This window comes from Odontesthes bonariensis, chromosome 18 (assembly GCF_027942865.1).
Source record: "Odontesthes bonariensis isolate fOdoBon6 chromosome 18, fOdoBon6.hap1, whole genome shotgun sequence".
NCBI lineage: Eukaryota > Metazoa > Chordata > Actinopteri > Atheriniformes > Atherinopsidae > Odontesthes > Odontesthes bonariensis.
The window spans coordinates 15461492-15478683 of record NC_134523.1 but is presented as its reverse complement, the minus strand read 5'-3'; the positions used below and the strand labels follow the sequence as shown (position 1 = coordinate 15478683).

Below are 17192 nucleotides of genomic sequence, written 5' to 3'. Positions count from 1 at the left end.
TGCCCCGCCCGAATTTCACTCAAAGCAAACTTGAAAACTTGAGAGCCCTGATTTTGATGCAACGAGGAGCGACCATAATACACATGGTACCCTTTTTTATTGCTACTATGCCGAACAACACAAGAAGCACAACCAAACCGCCCGCAAATACGGGAACTGGGAGCACTAAAAGCTCCGAGGTCGCTGGCACGAGTCAAGCTAAGGCTAATGCTAACCAAAGACCTCCTTCTTCCCCACCACACTCCGAGATGGAGGCGGTGCCCGCGGAGGAGCTTCTCGGTGTACCTGGTGAGGTAGCACAGGAGCTGGCTAAGCTCACTGCGCTTATACTGGAGAAATCGGACAGCCATGACAAGAAACTTGAAGAGATTCGCATTACAACAAGCGCCACAGAGAGTAGGCTAGCCGACATCGCTAACTGCATTAGCAACGTTGAGAGCCGCCTGGGGTTTCTGGAAGACGCACAAGGAAGGCTAGAAGCTAACCCTCCGGCCACCAGCAAGGAGATCGAGGCCCTCAGGGAGAAACTAGATGATGTTGAAAACCGTGAACGCAGATGTAATTTCCGTTTCGTTGGCTTTCCGGAATTACTCGAGAATAATGACGCAGTCTCTTTCCTGGAGGGGATTATTCCTACGCTATTTGACATCAACTTTGCCAAAGGGTTAGAAATTGAGAGAGCACATAGACTTGGAGTCATGCACAGAAGCCAGGATGGTGCACAGTCCACTCGCCCCAGAGCCATAATAGCTAAATTTTTGAGGTTTCAAGATCGTGAGCGCATCGCCGAAGCTGCGCGAAAAAAGGGGAATATAATTTGGGAAGGACGGCGCATTATGGTCTTTCCGGATTACTCCAAGATGCTGAATGAAAAACGGGGAAAGTTTAAGGAATGTAAGAAACTTCTACACGACAAGAACATCCGTTTCGCACTAAACTATCCAGCTGTGCTTGTTGTGAAGACTGCGCAGGGACCCAGGCGTTTTGAAGACAACAATAAAGCCTTGTCGTTTATCCACTCACTCGACTGAGGTGCTACTGGCACACGAACTCCATGAAGATACACTGTGCGAACTCTGACTTTTCACTGGACACTTCTACCAAGAAGGTTGGTCACTATGATGGTATGAGGACTTTTGGGTGAGAGAAAATGTTTCATTTTTTTGTGGTTGTTCTTCAACAGTTATTTTGAGAAAGGAAAAGCTCGTTGTTGCAGCTAAAGTTATCATAAGTTGGAATGTGTAATATTACTGATCATTTCATAATACTTACTATTAGCCAACCTGCAAATGTGTGGGGGGAGGGGGTGGGATGCCGTGAGCAGCGTCAGTTGAGTGCATGTCCGTGGACCTTGTTTGTTTTTTTTTGTTTTTTTTAATTTTTTAAAAAAAATTTTTTCTTTATTATGATGCCAATACAGTTATACTCACAGCACCACTTGTTGATTGTCCATGTGATCAATGGCACCTAATAATTTAAGTTTAATGAGCTGGAATGTTAAGGGTCTCAATAATGCCATAAAGAAGAGTAAAATTTTGTCTTTCATTAAATCTAAAAAATGTGATATTGTCTTTGTCCAAGAGACACATCTATCTCGACAAGAATCTCAAAAACTCGGTGTTGGTTGGGTAGGTTGTGTAGGCTCATGCAGCAGAACCAGCAAAAGTAGAGGTGTAGCCACATTAATTAACAGGAATTTACAATTTAAATGCCTAAAACAAAGTACAGATGAGGCAGGTAGGATGTTAATTATGTTGTGTGAAATCCAAGGCACAAATATTATTTTAGGTAATATTTATGCTCCTAACATTGAGGATCCGTCCTTTTTTGGCCAGTTAGAAAAGAAAATTTCAGATCTGGGGGATCACCCGGTGCTGTTGGCGGGTGATTATAATGAGGTGATAGGACATTGGACCGAAGCAAAAGTCAGACTCGTACAACAAAAGGTAGCTACTCACTTAGAGCAATGGCTAATGCTTGCGCCCTAGTAGATGTTTGGCGGTTACAAAACCCAAATGGTAGAGACTACACTTTCTATTCCGCCCCACATGCATCCTTTTCGCGAATAGACTTTTTTTTAATCTCCCAATCTTTAATGCCAGCTATTGTCAATAGCAGTATTGGTAATATAATACTATCGGATCATAGTCCAATTTATCTTTCCTTGATTGCATTTAATGCCATAACCAGAACCCCTAGGTGGAGATTAAACTCCAGTCTGTTAATGGAGGACAATTTTAGAAATTCTCTTAAATCTCAAATCAATCTCTACAAAGAGACAAATATTCCATCTGCTCCCTCAGCTGGAATTGCTTGGGAGGCACTGAAGGCTTTCTTGAGGGGTTATATTATTCAGCAGGCCTCCTTTAGAAAGAATAAAAATATTAAACAGCTTGCTGATTTGGAGAAAAAAATTGAGATCACTGAGCAAATTCTCAAAAGGGATTCCTCTTCAATCAATCTAGTCAAATTAACCAAATTAAAATGTGAATACAACACAATAACATCACAAAAAGCTGAATTTTGTCTTTTTCGGGCAAGACAAAAGTGCTTTGAGGAGGGAGACAAGGCAGGAAGGTTACTGGCGAGGTATATTAAACAAAGGGAGGCCATGAGTGCCATCTACGTTATCAAAGACACAAATGGACAACTCTTTTCAGATCCCCAGAAAATTAATGCTACTTTTACAGATTTTTATGCAAATCTATATAGTTGCGAGTCATAGACTTCAGAGGAAGACATCACAACATTTCTGCAGAGCTTAAACCTTCCCCAAGTAACCCGGGATCAAATTGAGAGGTTAGACGCACCAATCACTATAGCAGAGATAATTGCAGTAATTAAACACCTTCCCTCCAACAAAGCCCCGGGCCGTGATGGCTTTACGGCTGAATTTTATAAATCTTTTTCTGAAGAATTGGCCCCAATGCTATTAGACCTTTTCAATGAGTCATTTAAAAGACAAATGCTTCCACTTTCACTATCTGAAGCTATTATAACACTTATTTTAAAGAAAGACAAAGACCCCGCAGATTGCCGTAATTATCGGCCTATTAGCTTAACCTCCTATGACAGCAAAATATTATCTAAAATTCTGGCCAATCGCTTAGATCTCGTCATGACTGATCCACCCTGATCAGGTGGGCTTTATACGCTCCAGATATTCAGCAGATAATATCAGAAGGCTACTGGACATTATGTGGGCTGTTCAAGATAGTCAGAACCCTATTGCAGTCATCTCATTGGACGCTGAAAAAGCATTTGATAGGGTCGAATGGCAATACTTGTTTTTAACACTGAATTATTTTGGTTTTAGTAGCAATTTCATTAATTGGATACGGCTTTTATACATAAGCCCAAAAGCCTCAGTTCTCACAAATGGTATTATTGGTCCAGCGTTCCAATTAGGAAGGGGCACAAGACAAGGGGACCCTCTGTCCCCCCTCCTTTTTGCAATAGCTCTTGAACCACTGGCAGAGGCAATTCGAAGAGAAACTAAATTTCCGGGCATCTCTATTGGTCAAAGTTGTCATAAGCTAATGCTATATGCAGACGACATTTTGTTATTTGTGTCTGATCCGCAATATTCCCTTCCTGCATTGTTCTCTCTAATTAACATATTCTCAGATATTTCAGGTTATAAGGTCAACTGGACAAAGTCAGAGGCCCTTCCACTCACGGCTCATTGCCCCAGAACATTTTTCTCCGCTGGTATGTTCTCCTGGCCCGCAACAGGTATAAAATATTTAGGTATTACAATACCCCCACAATTATCTAACTTTATAAAAATAAATTTTGATCCTTTACTTGAGAGTATGAAGGTGGACATAGAACGCTGGAATCAACTCTATCTTTCAATGTGGGGTAAAGTGAACATAATTAAAAGGGTGTGTACTCCCAAATTCAATTATTTACTACAGGCTCTACCAGTATTTATTCAACCATCATATTTCAAAAAATTTGATAGGCTGTGCAAAGAATTTATATGGAACTATAAAAAACCCAGGATTAATTTAAAAAAACTACAGAGACCAGTGGATACTGGAGGATTGGGAATCCCTAACCTGCTATATTATTATTATGCCTTCTCTCTCAGGCATTTATCCCACTGGTTTATGCCTCCAGAGAGAGCCCCCCCTTGGCTTGCCCTTGAAACTGAGGTTTCGGCTCCATTTGCTCCATTATACTGTTTGTCAACTAACCTTGCACCTCAGAATAGACTACACCCTGTCATGTCGCACCTTCAAATATTGTGGAAAAAGATATCCCAGATTTTTAAATTTAACGTACACCTTAATTACACTTCAGGTCTGTGGCACAATCCAAAGCTTTGTATCAACAAAGCTCCGTTTCTTTGGAAATCTTGGTTTTTGAAAAATGTGTCGGTATTAGGAGACATATATAACAACGGCACATTAAACTCATTTGAAATCCTGGCTGGGGAATTCAATTTACCTAGACAAGATTTTTGGAAATATATGCAGCTGCGAAACTTATTACTAAAAACCTTTGGCTCGGCTTTGGTAGCCCCTTCAACTTGTGGCTTCTTGGAAGATCTCAAGAAGGCACTAAAGCAAGAACATGCAGCTTCCACTTTTTATAAGATGTTATTAATGGAATCTGATACCTCTCTATCACCCCTTAAACGAGCATGGGAGAAAGATTTAAATTATACCTTCTCAGAGGCTGAATGGGAGGGGATACTTAGGAATGGGAAGAGGGTATCGAGAGAGTTGAGGACTCGACTAGTCCAATTTAAAATATTACATAGAATATACTGGACTCCTGTTAAGCTACATAAGGCGGGATTAGCAAACAATGGTAAATGTTGGAGATGCCAGCAGGATAGCGGAACATTGTTACACATGCTGTGGGAGTGCCCAGATGTTCAGGTCTTCTGGGCAAAAGTTCATAGGACAGTGGGGGAGATCCTTGGCAAAGATATTCCTTTTTGTAATAGACTCTACACTCTTGGTGACCCTTCAGTTATGAGTGCTCTGCCTTCATTTCTTTCGCAATGGGCCCAAACAGCGATTATGCTGGGTAGGAAATTATTAATATCGGAATGGAAATCTTCTTCAGCGCCATCGATTAATCACTGGCACACTTCTCTCGGCCAACTAGCTTCTTTAGAAAGGTTATCATTTAAATTATTGAACAAACTAGATGATTATGATCGAAAATGGGGCCCCTACCTGGCGTATATTCAATTAGCGACCCTCTCCAGCTCAAATACTTAGGCATCTGAATAGGCTTATACAGCTGAACTCCTGAAACTTCATGTCCAGATTTCGTTTGGCATCACTTTTGTTTGTATTTATTTTGTATTTATCTATTTTATTATTATTATTATTATTATTATTATTATTCCTTATTTTATTTTTACTAATATACTAATACTGATGTGTATGATTATATTTATACATATATATATATATATATTTTTTTTTTAAATTTGTTAATTTTTGTTTTGTATACATTCATTCCTTTTACTATTTAATTTTGTGTGTGTGTAATGTTGTATAATTCACTTGAAGTCACTTGTCAAGGACTGAACTTATATTGTATAATAATATAATGTGGATTATTGTTTGGTCATTGTTATTGTTTGAAAAATAAAAAAAAGTTTAAATCATAATAATAATAATAGTAATAATAATAATAATTCAAATGTACTGATTAAACATGAGCCAGCTGCCTTCACATGCTGTCATTCGTTTGTGTCGTATGCATGAAGCAGCCAGAGTTTTGCACAGGCTGTGAAATCCTCTGTACAGACATTTATAAATAGTTCTGGATGTCTTCATGTCAGCAAGTTTCACAACGAAAGAAGCCCCGAGTTGATTTGATTAGTTGCAAACCAGGGAAAAAAAAATGGTACCATCAACCACTGCGCTGAGAGTCTGCAACATCATTCCAGTTGTGCTTCATCTGTAGCACACGTAACATGTTGTTACAATCAACCTGGCAACCTGCAGGCTGTGGTGAGTCATAGCCACGCCTGACCAAACAAGACAAGATAATTAACAACAACTAAACGACAAACACAAACCTCAATTAATCCCTTTGGTGGGGTAATGTTTTATCTAACACAAGCGTACTTACTTTCACATTTGGGACCTCAATCAACATATTTGTGAAACTGTATGAGAGGATGTTCGTCCTTCTTTCTTATTTTGTTGCAGGAAAATCCAGCAAGAAAACTGAGCAAGTGTGTGTCTGTTACTTTGAGTGCAGTACGGATAACAGCGTTAATGACATTGCTGGCACACAGCCAGTTATCTTCTCTCCTTGTTCAACCAGGCCACATCTCCATCCGGACGGAGCAGTCTGGATAAACTGTTCCCGCCCAGAGCTGAAACAATCAATGTCCCGTTTGGTAATCATTGCATGTATAAGAATTTTTGTGCAAAAGAAACTTAAATATTCACAAATATGGATATGTGCTTTCTTGGCTTTCTGTGACAGTAAACAGACATTTTTAGCAAAGTGAACACAATAAGCTTAGACTTTGGAGATCATTTCCATTACACATTCTACACAAAAAATAGATAAACCATAAATTATATCAGGATTCTGTTTAAATTGCACATATTAATCGAGGACTGGCCGAAAAGAAAAACTGACATCAAAACTGAAGATGCAGAATAGAAAGCTGCTATTCCTCCATCTTGATGACAAGATAGAGGAACAGTTAAGTGACATGTTGCAGCAAACAGCTGCTTCGCAGAAGAAGGCCAATATTCTGTATCTCATGAACCATACTCCAACAGTCAAAAGGTAAACTTGTCAACTGTGACACAGCAAAAGCAAGAGAGATAAGTATGGGACAAAAGGGTGCGGTGTCTGCCTCACCCAAAAAATTCAAAAGAGAACCAAGATGCACCATTCAAAGACAGACTTGCTGCCAGTCATCCGTGGCATGCAGCCAGTTTTCTGCCAATTTAATTGGAAGACGGGACCTCATTTTGTCCTTGTACAATCTTCTGCTCAAGATGGGGAGTGAGTTTGGAACCAACTCAAAAACACAGATGAAATGACTTTGGGAAAACTTTGGAGGAGTTTTAAATGCAGTCATAATGCTTCATTGCAGAAGACGGCTCACTGATAAGAGTATTAAAGTTAACCCTTAGTGACCAAGTTTCATCGAGCTTCACACGCTACCTGGAAAAAGAATGAAAACAGCTTTATCGTAAAAATAAACCAGCAATAAAAAGGGAGGGAGGGTAATGAGTGAGGTCCCTTCCTGCTTAGTGTCTGAGTTGTATTTTTATAGGCCAAAATTTGGTTGACGCCAGTGCTCGCTTTCCTGATACGACTGCTTTAAACAGATTCTTAAAACAGGATTTCACACCTAAAAACAAAAAAAAGAAAGAAAAATGCTGAGCAAAGTTGACTCAAATGCCAGATGACTGTTTGTGCTCAGACGGCAAAGACTGTGACAAAGAAGGAAACTGTTTCCCCCACGCACCTAAAACTCTGATTTCATGTTTCTATGGGGCTCAGCAAGTTTCTGTCCAACACTCTGAAATGTCTTTCACCTGTTCATTTGCAGCTTATACGACACAAAACAATCTCAAGACAGTCGGTTTACCAGCATTTTACCTGCCTTTTCGTATGCTCTTTCTCAACAGATGGTATTTTTTTCAGTTGTCAGGGAATTTCAGATGACAATAATTCTGTTTTCCAACAGCCTGGTCTCATGAAATACAGAAAATTATTCAGTGCATTACATTTCGACAACATAAAAATAAAGCACCGTTCTATGGCTGGTTTCTATAAAGGTTGAAAAAGGACCGTATTTTAGGATAGAAGGGATGGTGGTGTTGCACCTTCAACATAGGACTTTAACCCAGACATTGTTTTGTCTTGCATGTGGAGTGAATTCTTTTAGACATCAGTGACTTATTAAGTATTCAAAGGCTGTTATTAAGTACTTAAATTTCAGTTGTTGGTATTATATCTTGGCAAAAAAAAAACCCCACTTGGTTAAGTTTAGAAAAAAATATGGTTTGTGCAGCTTGACTTCACCAAAAAAAAAAAAACAGCAGCAGTTCTCCAGTTTCTGCATTTGTGTGAATTAAGTGCATTGAAAATTTGACATATTCTTTTCACTTTCAGTGGAGTCATCGCCTGGCAACTCGTCACTAAGGTAACCAAGACAGGGGAGTGGAAGGTCGATGGTTTCTCTTTGAAGGTGTTAATACATTTATATGTGGGTGCTGCTTACACAACAAAAGGTGAAAATGGACATATAGGTCATCTTATAGTGGTACAGTATAACACACGGCACACCTTTAATGCATAACATGCCTCTATGTAATGCAGTCTTAATGATTTGTGGTCACTTTGTGAATTTTTTGTGAGAACAGACTTACACTTCAGGGACAATCCATTCATTTAAAGGAAAGCTTGAAATCTAATTTGTCAGCACTTAAAAGAAAAAAAAACTCCATCTGCTGAGGAAGATCAAGGTGATGAAATCAAAAGCTGCCAAACAGCTACTAAAAAGACTATGCCGCACCATTGATTGGACAGCAATTGTCTCCAAAGTGATTCTTCCATCTTTAAAAGTCAGCTTCTGAACTGTGTCCATCAGATAACAAAAATGTAGCGCATCGGTGCATAACACTGCCTCATTGTGACTGTAACTGAGGACTTTAAAACACCTGGAACAAAACGGAGAACTGCAGACGCTGTTGGACACAAGATAAATGGACCCAGATAAAGAATGAGGAAGATTGGAGGGGAAAGAAAATAGTAAAGGAAATAAAATAAAAAAAGTGTTATGAAAGACAGAGAGGAGGAGAAGCGACGGGAAGCGACGGGAAGAAAAGCAAACAAAGTCTGCAGTCTGTACAGAGACTATATCACTGTCTGTGTCATCAAACAGAGCTGGAGCCAAATACTGTATAGCTACATATTGGCTTTAAGAAGAGCAACAGTCCTTCATCAATAGAAAACCAACCTGCCACGCATGCAATGTCTAACTGTTGTAAAGAACAGTGTTGGGATCAAGTCCTTTTTCTGCATTTCTTTTTTTTTTTCCCATATGATCATCGCTAAGCTAACATTATATTAAGTGCCAGTCATGGTCCCAGACCAAGCTAGCTGTCAGTGCCCAATGTATCCAGCAGGTTTAATTTCTATTTCAGATGGTCGGTTGTAAAGTGTCTTTGTTGAGAACATTTATTGAGAAATATCATCAGCTTACATTTTAAATATCAAACTCAGATTTTAATTGTTGAATTCTATCATTTTTGAGAAAACAAGAATTTAATGAAGGTGAGAATATCCATTTATTAAAGATGGCCCCGCTGGCGTGTTCAGTTATGTCTGTATACAAGAAAAATGTCTATATGTAAACACACCATCAGCCAGTCATCACTTCCCTCAGCATCAGAGTTTTAACAACACAACAGAAATTACAGCTGCAATAACTATCTGTCTGCATGCATGTAAGATCTGATGGAGATACGGGGGGGGGGATGCTGACAGCACCGATGTAAGTGAGAAGACAAACACAAGCACATAATGAATCACACAGTCTGTCACTTTGATCATTGGTGGGCAAACTTAATGTCTCGCACCTTTCTATCTCCTGAACCTCCCAGGTTTGTGCCCAAAAAAAAAAATAAAAATAAAAATAAAAAAAAATAAAAAAATAATGAATGCCACACACAATTAGGGAGTATGTCATCTAGAGGATCAGGGCTCAGGATACAAAACCCGACCTGCTGCTGTTGTGTGGTGGCCGTACAAACACAAAGATGCTGAGACAGAGGGAAATGTAGAGTATTACCTTCAAACTGAATCAGCCAAATGATGATATTAGCACCAAAACGAAGGGCTTAAAAAGATTTCATTTTACTGTGAATAGTATAATCCTACATTGAACAAGGAATCACCGATTCTTAATTTTGAGAGAAAAAGCATTTTCTCAGAGTATAATAAACCAGCGTGCATGACAGAAAACACCCAGAAAAGGCCCTGTTAAACTGTCTGAAGGACAGCTGAAATACACATGCAGCAGAAGTGCTGTTAGACTGATTACTACCCTCAAACTGACCCAGGCTATCCATTTCGTCCAATTTCCAGTCTCTGTGCTATGCTAAGTGTGAACTGAAAGAAGCTTCATATTTAGCAAATATAAAAAAAACTGGTGTTGATGTTCTGCAGTAGGTCTCAGCAAGAGAACAGATGAGGGAACTTCCCAAATGCCACATTTGGGATCTGGCAACCCCATAAAAATACCGCCCTGTAAACCTTCACTGCACAGTCCATGTTTACTAAAAGTTTGCCTTTAAGATTCTAGATTGCCATTAAAAGATTATTGGAGAAGTCGACAGCTCTTTTACAACAGGACATCTAATTTCTGAGACGCCAGCGGGCTGAGTCAGCTCTAACCAAGACTCAAAGCTCCTTCATGTGATTTGGAAACAGATCTGTTGTAACGGCGAGTCTACTGGCCCACATTGCAGTATTCAACGGCAGCCTCACAACATACCGAAGTTAGTTTGGAATACACAGTCTGACTGACCTGTCTGTTAGTGTTTATGTAGCCACAATTCAATATCAACACAAGTATAAAGTTTTATATTTCAGTTCCAAACCTCCAGCTGTGCTTGGATGTGTAAAGTGAATAGTTCTACAACCAAAATTACTTCAACATATAGACCTGGAAGGCTGGGGAACTATTAACCCTCGATATAAACCCCGAGAGGCCTCAAAGACAATCCAGTCCTGCATCAGAACTGTCAAACACTTGTAAGTGTGCAGCTGACAAAAGTCGTTCTATATGTTTGCATTACATTCATTGCAAATATGTCCGAGTGCATAGAGAGTCTTTGTGCTCATGTGACCGGCCTCTCATGATCACTTGCGTCTGGCTAGATTTGCGTGTGCACGTGTGTTTGGGTAATAACCTGATGCTGACACAGCAGCAAAGACCCAATCAAGAGGAAGTCGATTGCTTTCACTTCAGCTGAGAAGGGTGGGCCCCCAGCATGCAAACTGAAACCTAAACTGCAACGCAACTAAACCAGAAACCCATTTCTCTGATCGTGGTTTTGAGCAAAATAAAAAAAGAAACTACTAGACTTGAAACATAGAGTGAATACAGAACATCTGTTGGCCGTTTAAATCCTTCTTTGCAGGTTTTTTTTTTTTTTTTTTTTTAAGAGATTTACAAAACCGAACAGTAAAATAACACACAGGAGAAGGACTTTAAAAATGTCATGGCAACAATATATAAAATAAATGATTGCTGTCTGTTTTTGTGTGCGTGTGTTTATTTGAAACTCACCAAAAGGCCTTGAAAGCTTCATAAATGTCTCTGAGACGTTGTTGTTTTGGTCCAGGCTTCAATCTTAAGCCCTCTACGTCGCACCTGAACACACATGACAAAAGAGTCAAGACTTGACAAATCACATCTGCAAACACACACACAGACACTATATCAGCTTATACTGTACATTTAATCAATACAGCAGCCACCGACAGCAAGTGCACGCATGCTCTTTTGCTCTCTCTTGCATCTAAACACAACAATAAATAAATAAATCTCAACAGACGAGATCCGAACAGGACTTGCACCACACCTCCCTTATTTCATCATTTAGATGCAGACATTAACTTAACATTTGTTCTCTTTCATGTAAAAATATGTGTAAAGACGTGCACAAAATGAAAACTTCAAGTGAGCTTGTCATTTTTAGTGGGTGCACGTTAACAAGCAGTACTGACATCTAAGGTTGAGAACATTTTCTTAGCAGAGATATGGGGTTGCTCTGCTATATTCAACACAGACCGTGAATAAAGTGATGGTCAGTTATGAATTAATCAATGAACGTGGTCCAAAAGCTCAGAAGCAACTCCCAAACCCAGGATGTTAAAAAATAACACTTTAGGACACAAAGATGTTCATCAAACCATTAGAAAACACTGACAAAGACATCAAAACACGAGAGTCTTCAAGGATCTTTGCTTCAAATCAACTTTAATGATTGATATCATAAACTGCTGTGAGGTGGAAAAGTGATGACAATGAAGCACAGCAGCAGCCTTGGGTTATTTACATTCTAATGAGTAGTTCATTAAAATGGAGAAAATTCCTCATATTTTCCTTATATTTGGCAGACTCAACAGTTTTGTTCTCTGACAGTCTCGGGTGTTATTTACTGTGGCAAATTGCTCCTTCCTGGTGGTTATTATTTTTTTCTACTCGAAATGCCTTCACTGTGCAAACTTCAAACAACCACACTTATTGCTTTACACTGAAAACACCATCCTGAAACTGTCACTGTACGCACACACTTTATAATTAACGCAGCCTAATTATGCAACCTGCAGCCTTTAGCCTCTCTCTTCTTTTTGTTTTTGACACGGGCCTGCAGAAACTACTGTAAATGCCTCCTCCTCCTCCTCCTCTTCTTCTTCTTCTTCGTCCTCCTCCTCCTCCTCCTCCTCCTCCTCCTCCTCTCTGCAGCAGCAACCTGAGATGCTATGCATTCCGCCTGCCGGAGCCAACCTCCAGCAGCGACCACAAAATGTTTAAAATCCGTGCCCTTGTCGCTGTCGCCGCAGTTTTAACCGGACACCGCGCTCACCTCGCCGGGTCGTGTCAGCCGCTGGCTCCGTGTCTGTGTCCGCTGAGAGGTCGGACTGTCGCTCGGCTTTGCAGCAGCCTTCTGTTGCATAGGTTGTCCGCTGCTCCTACAACTGAAGCAAGGGCTTTAAATACGCCTTTAAAAGAATATCTGTCGGGAGAAGATACGTAGCGCCCAGCTTCCGCTGACGTCATGGTCATTTGCATAAAGAGGCTGGGCTGTGGCGTTGGTATACAAAGAAGGAGAGAGGCTGATTCTTTTAAAGGGGAATGCCGTCGAAAATACTTTGGAGTTACTTAACGTTTTACTTCATCAACATCAGTTTTATTTGACTAAACCGCATCATTTCAATGCCTACTTTTAACTTTGCATTGCAGCTATCACTTAGACTTGGTTTCCGGTTGGATTATTTCCTCTAGTCTTCTAAAACCAAGACTGGACATCAAGTTTACATGAAACTCAATTTTTGTTTTTCCTCCATTTTGAGGCTCCAGTCTTTTACAGGGTGTTTTTATGTACATAAACCGCATCTGATGTAAAATTATTCTTTTCCCCCTGTCTACTAATGAACATTACACCCTCATCACAGAAAAAAACAAAAAACAAAATTAGCATTTTTGGATTCTTAACTTTACAGTTGTTCTTATAGCTGTTCATTTATTTTTTTATGACATAAGTAGTTAGTAAAATACATTCAAATTGACAGTTTTGTGTGAACTATAGTCCAATATCCAAAGTAGTTGCCTTAACAATCAGTTAAGTAGTGGGAGAACACTCACAAAATCCACTTTGACCAGGTTACACACCGTCTGACGCCTGGAATGATTGATTAAAAACTCTGCTGTGACTTTTGAATCGTAAACCAATATAAACCAAAAAAAAACAATTCAAATCTTAACCAGATTTTACTCTCTCCAAAGACGGGCTTCTGTCTTTTCATATTGTGCATAACTTGTGCAGACAGAACAATTGGCACGACAAACAAAAAGCTTATAGTGTGGCAAAGAATAAAAAACTTATTTATTAATCTGCCAGTTCTTCTCTCAGTAAGACGGATATCTGGAAGCAGCCCATCTCGGCGAAAAAGGACAATTCAACGCTCGTTTAAAATTTCACTGATAACAAATGAGATAATCTGTAATTTGTTTCAGTTCCACAAATCAGTCATGAACTCCTAAAAAACACCTGCTGATAACCAAAACAAACCATCTATACATGTGTTATGCTGTACGCTGAAACCCAACATGCAGCTGAAGAAACTTGAGTGTATTTCTTGTGTTATAAGAAAACAATGTTGCTGCTGAAACACACCCATACTTACAGCTCCGACTGATGATGTGCACCTCTGTATCGAACGCTCAGGGTTGTCTTGCAGTTGTGGACGTGTCAACGTTTTAAGAGGTTGTAGCACAAGCTATAGATTAGTCTTGGAAAAGACTCTAGTGTGAAAAACCTTAAGAAAAACAGGCAAAAGGAAACTGATTCAAGGGAATTCCAAGCCATTTCTGGCTACATTGGGAGCTCCTGTTCCCCACAAGAGTATGAAAATCAAGAAAGATAACATTCTTTGGATTCGGAGAAACTGATACTGACATGTGACAGATGAAGGATTTTAAAAGGTGGGGGGTGGGTAGATGAGTACAGTGTTCATTTAAAATCCATTACCCGACATTGGAGACCTAGCTTATTGAGAGTGCAATTTAAAAACCTATCAGTAAATGGGTTAATCCACCTCTGGAAATAGTTCCCACAAGATACAGATAAACTTCCTGAATAATCGTTGAATAGATGCATTTTGTGTCTCCACCCACCAAAATGAGTCATTACAATTTCTGTTGATTCATATGGGGTATAATTCTTCATGAATTATACCAAAATGTGTCTTTTTTCCTCACACTTTAACTTTGATTATTACTTAAGCAATTAATATGAAATAAAAAGCATAAAACCCACGAGTAGATTTAAACATTTTGGGGTAGAAAGGTCTCACAGAATGTCAGAAAGTTTTTAATCAAAGTTGTTAAGTCTGGTATTTCGATGGCATTTATTGTAAGAAAGAAAACTGTAAAATAATAATAGCTGGCAGGGGACTCGGAGCACAGACATCTACAAAGGCCAATCAAAGAAGAAGATAAAAAGGTATAAATCCACCCTACCATCCAGCTCGTCATGTGTTGTGAAAAGTAGCCTCATGCTACAAGGAGCATCTTCAGTACAGTAATAAAAAGTGGCCTTTGTAGGTGAGTCTGAGGCACAGCCATCTATTATCTTTTCCCCCCTGTACATTCATAACTACCACTGTCTTCCTGAATTTAAAAGTTTATAGATTAAGGAGCTGCGGGAGACAGAGAAAACAACTTATCTGACACTAAAGCCGAGGCACAAGCGGACCTGCATGCTGAGAGATAAACAGTTGCTTATGATTTCATGTTACAAAGCAATGTCCAGCGGTCACAGCTATACATCCACACACAGTACTGTAAACATTAGAGGCCTTTAGGTGAAAAACACTTCCAGCAACTCCACAGGGAGGTCATTCATGGATCAGCAGGCGTGCAGGGACTCGGTGTTTTGCTCAAGAAGAGCTGTGCAGGACGTACTCAATTTGTTTCGCTTTGTTTAGCCTTCCACCCTGAAGGCTGGAAGAGGGTGCTTTAGATTGCAGGGGTGAAAGGATTTGAAACAACATGGGAACTACAGTACATTTAAGAAGCTGAATGAATATTCTTTATTGTGACGATCTGCTGCACTTCATATTGTCATAAAACCTTAATTGTATGTTCATGTTTTGGGCTGATGAGGCAGATAAAGTCAAGGCTTTAGGCTCCTGTAAATCATATAAAGATTCACATTTATTCTAATATCACAATTAAATATAGCACATAGAAGATATAGTGGAATAATATGTAAAATAGTAATTTAAGCTTTGTTAGTATTGTTTCTAATCTGTAAAGTTGCTCTCATTAGCAGGCTTGAAGCCCTTTATCTTCTTTTGGTGTCAAACAGCGCCCTCTTCTGATCAAACCCTAGAAGTACACAACATCTCTTTACAAGCACATATTTGACCAAATTACATTACATTACAATTACAGTAATTTTGGAGATGCTTTTATCCAAAGCGACTTACAATAAGTGTGTTCCACATCGGTAGGCAAAAGAACTTCAGGTCACAAGAAATCATCAAGTGCATTTCCTTCCAAAACCAAACAGCTAAGAGCATAACTAGTGCTAGAGTAAGAGAAGAGTCACTGGAGATGCCGGGGATTACTAGCCTGGCTGACGCGTCCACCATCTCGATGAGATGGTGGTCTGGGAACTAGGTGTGCATTTTCTCGTATTTGAGGCGTGGTTTACGAATGCCTAGAGCCATTTATTGGGCGCTACGAATGTCTATCAAATGACGTCAGGTTCTTCCCATGCTGCTTTGCGCGCGATTCATAGCCAATTGTATCACTTATACCAGATGACGACAGAAATTCGACGAGGAAGAAGAAAAAAATGGAAAATAAAAGTAAACTTGCGCTCTAAGCTACTTAAATTAACAACAAAGTAGGCCTATATGCTATATTCTACATGAATTTTTATGTTGTAGAGTTGTGAATTTATTTTGATAATGGAGAAATTGAGCAGCCTTGCTTTGTTGTCTACAGTAGTAGATCAACCCTCATCTTACTTTGAAGCTCCCAGCTCCCAGAAGTGACGTCAACGAAGCTTTAGCAGCAGAAAAGCTATCAGGCTTGTGTTGATGATAATAATAAACTCCTGGACTATGTACAAACTTCCAAATGCATCGTTTTGTGAGTACAGACCATATTTGTACTACTGTAGAAGTTTGGTGTCATGGCATGTGATTTTAGTGTGGTAATTTTGGAGATGCTGCCAGGATCCCTCAGCGCTTGTACTAAGCTATTCGGGATAACTCAGTAACTCAACTGATGTTCAGCCAATATCGGAAAAACTTAGGGTGGACTACTTGGCTGGATGTCACGGTTCAAATGACCTTAGGGTGAATCTACTTCGAAACACTTTCTAAGGCTGCATCGAACGGTAACGTTGTGTCCGCTGTCATGTTGGATTAACACTCTACAAGCTTCGGTGTAGCGCATAGACGTCGTCATCATCTTGCTGCACCCCTCCCCCCCGTTCTGTGATTGGTTCCCAAACTCTGGCAAAAATAAGGGCGGTGGTTTCCAGGCTGACTTTGCAGTGAGAATGAAATCGAGCGCAAAGCAGCATGGGAATTCCCAGGCTAGGGGATTACCGTAAGAAAACTAGATTTATACAGTATGTGGTTCTGGGATGGGGAGTGTAAAGGTTTCCATGAAATTTGAAGTGCTAATATTGGTTAAGATTACAAAACCACTTCAGCTGATTGCATAAAACAGTCGTCCGTGATCTTTTCCCCAGATGTAGTTTGATTCTAAGAGTTACTGAGTTAAAATAAACTATATTAAACATCTAACTATGGCTTTGGCTTAAAGGCCTACAGAAAGCTGACACTACACCCAATACATAATGATAATACATACACAGAGGAACAATAATGATCATTGGACTCTACACCAAAACATTTCATAAACGCAT

The 17192-nt window shown here is 39.6% G+C and overlaps 1 protein-coding gene across 1 annotated transcript in view; it reads right to left on the bottom strand.

Moving 5' to 3' along the window:
• The window catches only part of slc45a4a (solute carrier family 45 member 4a), a 67127-nt gene extending 54367 nt beyond the window's left edge, over positions 1-12760 (bottom strand). Inside the window, exons 1-2 of the mRNA XM_075450244.1 lie at positions 12609-12760; positions 11306-11389 (exon numbers count right to left, since the gene is read on the bottom strand). The gene's annotated coding sequence lies outside the window, so the exon portion shown is untranslated. The remainder of the gene's footprint in view (positions 1-11305; positions 11390-12608) is intronic.
• Between the last annotated feature and the right edge of the window lie 4432 nt (positions 12761-17192).